The sequence below is a fragment of the Osmerus eperlanus genome, chromosome 15 (assembly GCF_963692335.1).
Source record: "Osmerus eperlanus chromosome 15, fOsmEpe2.1, whole genome shotgun sequence".
Taxonomy (NCBI): Eukaryota; Metazoa; Chordata; class Actinopteri; order Osmeriformes; family Osmeridae; genus Osmerus; species Osmerus eperlanus.
In genome coordinates this window covers 8,263,530-8,271,073 of record NC_085032.1, presented here as the reverse complement: position 1 = coordinate 8,271,073, position 7,544 = coordinate 8,263,530, and the positions used below count along the sequence as shown (strand labels likewise).

The 7,544-nt window shown below is 43.7% G+C and overlaps 1 long non-coding RNA gene across 1 annotated transcript in view; it reads right to left on the bottom strand.

Annotated features, from left to right (window-relative positions):
- LOC134034733 (uncharacterized) overlaps positions 1–2,756 on the bottom strand; it is a 6,232-nt gene extending 3,476 nt beyond the window's left edge. Inside the window, exon 1 of the long non-coding RNA XR_009932263.1 lies at positions 2,660–2,756. This is a non-coding gene — a long non-coding RNA (uncharacterized LOC134034733). The remainder of the gene's footprint in view (positions 1–2,659) is intronic.
- Positions 2,757–7,544: the final 4,788 nt, after the last annotated feature.

The window sequence follows — 7,544 nt, the reverse complement described above, 5'->3', positions numbered from 1 at the left end:
AGTTGAAACCAATGAACTGTATCCAAGTTTCCAGAGCTTCCGTACTATACAGGCGTGCACCTCTCCCTGTCTCCACCCACGCTACACCATGCACCCCAGGAAGCAACCTATGATGATTTCTGAACAAGCTGTTCTTAGGGTTAGTCGTTCTTTCACCGTATCTGATTTAGCTTTGAGGTTGCTAATGGCAAGTCAGCAATGTGGATCGTGAACGTTATTGTAGAGACTGCTCCCGGGAAAGATTAACTACTTTACTCACAGGTTATAGAAATACAAAGGTTATTGGAGGTGAAACCGAAAAGAAGTACAACATTATTCAAGTTGTATTACTTTGTGATTAAATATGTTTATAGATTTGTTTATTGGTATGCCAGATTAAATCAGTTTAGGCCTTTCTTGGAGCCAAAATGTATTTAGACTTACTTCAGAAAATGAATTGCTGTGCAAAGAAAGAATATTACAGCGATCCATATTGCTACACTTCAGATTACAGGGTAGCATATTCAATTTGTAATATAAATGGCCTATTTATACAGTGTCATTAAACGTGTTGTGTGTGAATGCTATATCCTGGTCATTAATCTCAACAGAGGCCCATTTGTAATAATTATAGTCCACCAACCATAGTTAATGTCTTACAATATATAGAACTGTCCAACTGTTTTACACATAGGCTCAGACACAAATGTATAATACACTGTACAGTGTAACTGTCAGGGCTGTGCCCCAGATAGATGTTTTGGTTTAGTTCTTGGTTTTTCCTGTCCTAGTGAGTCTGTGTCAGTTTGCTGATCAGTTCTGAGTGTTGTCATTTGTATCTTGTTAAATATAGTTTCATATTTATGTTTCTGTTTAGTGTCCAGTGTTTTGACTACATTCTGCCTATAGCAATGTCTTCAGTTGGTCTGTCTTTAGCTTGTTGAACCCAGTTGTTTCCAATGACTTTGTAATCACTTTGTATCAAGTCAATTCTCAGACAGTCAACTTAACCTACAATTTCCTCAAGAGTGGTAAGATTTTCTTAAATCTTTGCTTTCATTGAAGTCCGATGTGCGTAAAGTGGCCAATTATTGTGCTGTGACTACAGTATATGCGCATGTATATTCAGGCTTGACTCGACTGGGTCATTTACTTGGGTGGTCTCTGAAATAATCTCTGATTATGAATGATGTAAACAAACAAAGAAATGTAATCTTTTAATCTCAATTGTACCCTTTCAAACCAAATAATTCAGCATGGACAACGGCATTTGAACCTATGCTGTATGGAGTTTGATGAATGAAGGACATCAGTATGACTCTGTTCATGCTCAATCCACCATAATAACGGATATTAGGGGTGCAAATACAGATTTTTAGACTGTATGTTGTTTCCATTAAAAACCTATTGTCATTGTCCAATGAGGGATGAGTAACTCTTTCTGTCTCTAAACTCTGAGAGTGAGACTGAATTGGCCTCTTTTGATTTATCTCATCCCTTGATAAATGTGATTGAAAATTTGGAACAACCAATTGTGACTGACACGAAGACAATCAGGCTTTTTCGCTTTGCTGTTTTTTTTTAAGAACTCGTAGCATTGGCCGTCCATCAAAATGCGCTTTGTGATTCCCAGTTTCCATTCACTCTATTAATCCCCTGACATTCTAGATATTGACAAACAACGTGGAATCTTAAATTACTATATCGACAGAGCGTACGAGGGCTCTCTCTCTCCACCACATGGAAGAGACTGAAATATTGACATTGAGAGTGGTGGAAGAAAACACAGTACTTACAACATGAACAAGCTTGGTGATCTTTAATTTGAAAAGAATACTCAAGGTATTTGCAAACCGAAGCCTCCAGACATTCACTATGTTCTATAAAAATGGCATATCCACTTTTGTTGCATCCCATTATTCCTGAAAGATGTTCATAAAAGCTTTCGTTACGGAAACCAATGACTGACACTTTTTGCCGTTTGCCATTGTAGCATTTGCTATTATTTCTGCTGCAGTTCTGCTATTACGAGAATAGATTTTGCTTACAATTATCCTAAGGGCACATCATGATCGACCTTTACATTGTTTAGAGAGGTGAGCTGTCATACTGTACTGTAATTGGGGGGATGAAGGTAAACATGATCCTGTCGAACAAGCCACAAGTGACATCCCCCCCACCATTGGAGAAACACACCAGATGTGACACCGCCAAGCGACAATTATCACTGCTGACATTTGTAGATTTGCGCAAATATCAAAGGGGACTTGTGGGTTATTTTTGGTTACGGGGGTGACATACATTTTCGCCCAGAGGCAGGGAACCAGAAATAGTCAGTGCGACAGAGTGGACAACCAGGGAATGGTGATAAATGAGCTGACAAATGTTGTTTGGCTAAGATCATGATGGCTGTGAGAGAGCTAAAAGCTGCAGCGGGGAGCTAGGCAGATGTCTGCGATTGTGTGTGTACGTGTGTTCACAGTGTGTGTGCGTGTGTATTTGTGTGTAAGTGTGTGTGTACTGTGGGTGTGTGTTTTCACTGTGTGTATGTGTGTTTACTGTGTGTGTTTGTGTGTAAGTGTGTGTGTACTGTGGGAGTGTGTTTTCACTGTGTGTACGTGTGTTTACTGTGTGTGTGTGTGTGTATTGTATTTTCTATGTGTAAGGAATGTAGGCTTACCTGCAGAGCCTGGAAGTTAACATCCAAGGCCTCATACTTCCTAAACACAATGCACGTTCAATGTTGCTCTCTGCAATTCCTTGCCTTGCTTTCGGGAGCGTGGCGACAGCCAAACCGCTTCTTTTACAGTCGCATCTGCTAAGAAGTCGCCATAATGGCAAGGGAGTCACTCTGCAAGTGCAATCGCCGTGATCGTTTCCTTCTGCTCACCCACCAGGTTTTCCGTCGTCGTCCTGGTTGGGGAGGGGCGACTCGTGTTTAAATCTCCTGTCATATCATGGAGGTAATGAGGCAGCTGTGGCTCTATGGGTGGGGCAGACCCATGCTAACCAGCCGATCCCCCTCCCCACCGTCAGCTCAACCTCCCAGACGTTTCCTCCCAGGCGCGGTCGAGGCAGGGCAGGGAAGCCCTCCGCCCGACAGGGTAGGAACACCACAATTAAGCATGCTTAGCATGTATCAATTACAGCCCCCCGCTTGGCCGCAAAACTGCATTTGCCTACTGAGCGTTTTGACTGTTGAAGACAATCAATAAATAAGATGGCGCAGCTTTCATGGCAGGAACCCCAAGGGTTGAGAGTGTCGGGATCCTCGTTCCCTTAATCTGCCCCGTTTAAGAAACGGAGCACTCTCCATATGCTCCCCCCCCCCCCCCCGCTCTTCTACTACTTTGATCTCGATGGGTATTTATGAGCCCAGCAAGAGGTCTTTTTGAGCAATAAGTGAAATAAAGAGACATCGTCTGTTTCTTCACAGGGTTGCTGTCCAATTAGAATTATTTACAAAGCCGGTCTTCTTCAAAAGCAATCGCTTCGACACATAACTGAGGGACATTACGGGTGTAATAAGGTCTTGGAAAAACCAAATCACCTCCGTTATTGCAGGCATCACTCACGGTAATGGTACTGAGATCAGCATACTCTACAAAACACGTGCACGCACACACACACACAGTGCACACACACAGTCTTCTAGTATGATGGGGATCTATAATGTTTGGGGGACTATTGAGCATGATTTGTTTTGTCAGCTGGAACATTCCAACAGTTCAAGCCATCAACTTTTTACACTGAATTGTAATCCTTTATAATCCCAAATCCTCTGATCAAAGGTTTGCTTCCATAATACAGATATAGATATTCCAACACTCTGACAGGCCATCTGCTAACTTGAGGAGAACAGAGAGACAGTTGGAGGCATTTCAATGACTACTTTGATTTACATGACAGAGGATTTGTCAACTGTGGTAAACATTGTGTCGAATAACCATTTTCACCTCCAGGGTATTACTGGGCAAACCCCCCTGACCAAGTTTACAATCAAAATACATCCTGCTTCGTAGAATGATAAAGACATACGGTAATACGAAACATGGTTTCCATTTACAGCATGATACAACCCTCATTTGGACTGGAACGGATTTCCAAGGCCAGCGAGCAGGACAGCACAATCTCAAGTGTGAAAGTAAAACCCTGGACATTTATCTAAGATCTCCACCCTTCTGCACAACTTCAACCATTAATGGAGTGATGCTAAACCGCCCCCCAGTCCACGCTGAGCTGCAGCGTGTGGCCGGCCCCACCATCCGTCACGGGCCGTCCGCTCCCGGTGGGGGGTGGTGGAGGTGGAGATGCTGCAGGATTAGGTCGCCAAGAGGCCAACATGCAGCGGAGGAGAGACATGGCCCTCTGTGTGTGTAATTGAAATGTCATCCGTCCAGGAGCGGAGGCCGGTGCTGACGGAGTGGGCAGGCGAGGGGGAAGCAGCCTTCAGGCATGCCCTGGTGATCCGCACACGCCTGAGGAACCGATCCCCTCCTGGTGGGCCGCGAACAGAAACCCTGCCCTCCCTCCTCTACTTCCTCTCCTCCTTCTCCCACTGTTTCTCCTTGTTCCGTCTGCGTTCGTCACGTTTTCTCCGCCCGTCTCTCCTACCGTCTTCTTTCCCGTGCCCTCCTCCTCCTCCTCTTCCTCCCTTCATTGTCCATTCCTCCTGATGCCTCCCCCCATGTCTCCTCTGACAGGTAAGAATGAGTCAACCCACGCTGGATGTTCAAATATTAAAATAAATGGTTGCTTGAACAGACGTATGCTGTTACATTTATCTTTTCCATGTAATGGCTATACAACTGCATTATTGATGACAGTTATTTAAGTCAGTGATCATGGGGGACGCGTGCACATTTTGACATGTAATCCACGTGTCCTTTGAAACCAGCCAAGTGCGATGCTTTTGAAAACCAGAGTCTTGTACTAGGAAGTGAATTATTGTCCTTTATTTTCTATGTCATATATATATATTAATCTCACTCTCTCTCTCACAAACTCATAAAATAACAACACACACGTTTGTTTTACTATCCTAGTGAGGACCGACTATGCACTTCCATTCAAAATAGTGCTATCCCTTCTGGTCCCCACGAGGGTAGTAACACAAGACTACACACACACACACACACACACACATAAAGAATCTATCACCTCCTAATTCATTTCTCTGGCAATGTTTCAATTGTCAATTCCTTCATAATTACTGTAACTTTGGCACCTATGGACCTCCACAACCACCTCCATCATTGCTTTTCACTTGAATACATCCCTCTCCAGCCCATTCCTCAATTCCCTTGAAATGAAACCCATAAAATGTTTCCCCCTGCCGTGTCAGTGGTATTACACCAGGATTTCTGGGATGGGAGTGTGTCTCCAAGAGTCACTGTGGGGATGAAATGTAATCACAGCTCATTGTTGATTCCCCCAGTGTATGTGTGTGTGTGTGTGGGTGCGCGTGCGTGTGTGTGTACTGTATGTGTGTGTGTGGCTTGGTGTGTGTCTGGTACTGCTATTGTCAGGAGACCACTGTATCTCTAGAATACTCAGACCTGTAGATCACAGCTGTGGTGTAAGTCATGTTTACCGCCACACACACACACACACACACACACACACACACACAGCACACCTCACAGAATTGGTGTTCTCCCAATGCTCTCCCAGCTTCACAACAGTCATTAGATAAAGCGTCTTTTTTCGAAAGCTCACCCAAAGTGGCCATTACGATATTATTTTACTCAAGTCTCAGAGAGGACAAGCAGTTGAAACACCCAGAACACCTCTTCTATGATTTGCAAGTGTGTGGGTGTGGGTGTGTGTGTGTGGGGGATGGGTGTGTGCTTTTTATGTGTGTTTCTATGTGTGTACATAGTATATGGAGCCATCCGTCAGAGTTTTGAACTCAGACGGATTGTCCCTGAGAAGGTTAGGGGATTGGGTGGGAAGGGGGGGGGGGGGGCTATACTGTGGCCCATCCCTCTCTCTTATCAGCGCAAGCTGCCAACATGATACAGATGATGAAAGCATGCTCCAACTCCGGCGCCTGAGCATGTTTGTATTAAAATTCATGACACATGTTCGCTGATTCTCCATCAAATGACTCGCTGAAATCTAGTCTCTCCTTTCCAACATTTAAAGAAGAGAATGATGAAATAAATTGGTCAAAAGTGGTGCATGTCCTTAGAAATGTCCTTTGAGAGCCATCAAAAAGAGCTAATTAAGACGAGGTTGTATAACTTTAATTCGACCCGTGATTTAATACAAGAAAACGTCTGCCTTATAAAGAGGGTCTTTGTGAAGTTGAAATGCTAATAAAAGGGAAGCATAATTTTAAGATTCCAAATAAAATAAAAACTCAAAAAGCTAAAGGGTCTACAGTATTCATACCCTCTCATGAATATGTGGCACTTCACTTTTTAAAATCTCAGACTAATCTTTATCATCCGTAAGAGGAGAGAGCAGAGACATGGTACACCTCAGTTACTTCTTCACCTCATTAACCTCAATCAAATATGCAGACATTATACAAAATGACTAAAACAGTTGACCCGAGTCTATCCTCAACAGTTTGTGTGTTCCTTTTCTGTTTGTTCGGTTGTTTTAAGAGATTCTTCCGTTTGTGCTCAGAAGGCATTCTGGGATGTAATCAGGTGAAGAACCCTTGATTTCATCATCAGTAATCAGTACATGAAGTGTCTGAGGAGATTTAGATTTCTGTCAACAAGACAATGTCACACCATCGTCTCTCTGTTATCTCATTGGGTGCAATCCCCTTGTTTAAGTCTTCCATTCATTTGTAAATGGAAGAAAATAAAGACATGGATGGTTTTGTAGCAACATTTTGTTTTTAATGTACACTTTCTCCTGACTGCACAGTTTTAATGTGTGTGTGTGTGTTTACTACACCGCATGTGGAATGCACCCTTGTATACATCCACTGACACTCACTAAAGACAGACACAAATACATATACACGCACACCTACTGTACAACACACACATGCTCAGACATCCAAACCTGCAGAGACTAATTTCAGGGAGGTGACTCCCCCCCCCCCCACCCCCCCGGGACGCAATCCAGACGCATGATACCCCCTCAAACAGCACGTACCCCCCCCCCCTCCCCAGACGCAATTAGGACACGCGATATGCACCTTTCTCTAACAGAAATGACCATTGGACAGTCGCTCCCGGAAGACTTGGGATGTTGCATGCTGTACACATATACAGTGTACACTCACACTGTACACACACACACTCACGTACTATACACACACATAAAATACATATACTAGACGCACATACCACACATTATTTCCAGCTAACAATTATTAAAGACTTTTCCACATTAACGGGTTAGTCCTAACCATGAAGAGATTGTGTTAAAGCGTTAAAGATGGTCTCTTCTGAGTGTAAGTGCATTATCAGTGTGTGTGAGACTGTGTCGTCTGTGTGTCTGTGTGTGTGTGTGTGACAAGAATGGAATCCGGCATATGCTGTTGGAACATCCCCAACCACTTCCCCTCCCTCGGATCCCCTCCCTCGGATCCTCCTTTA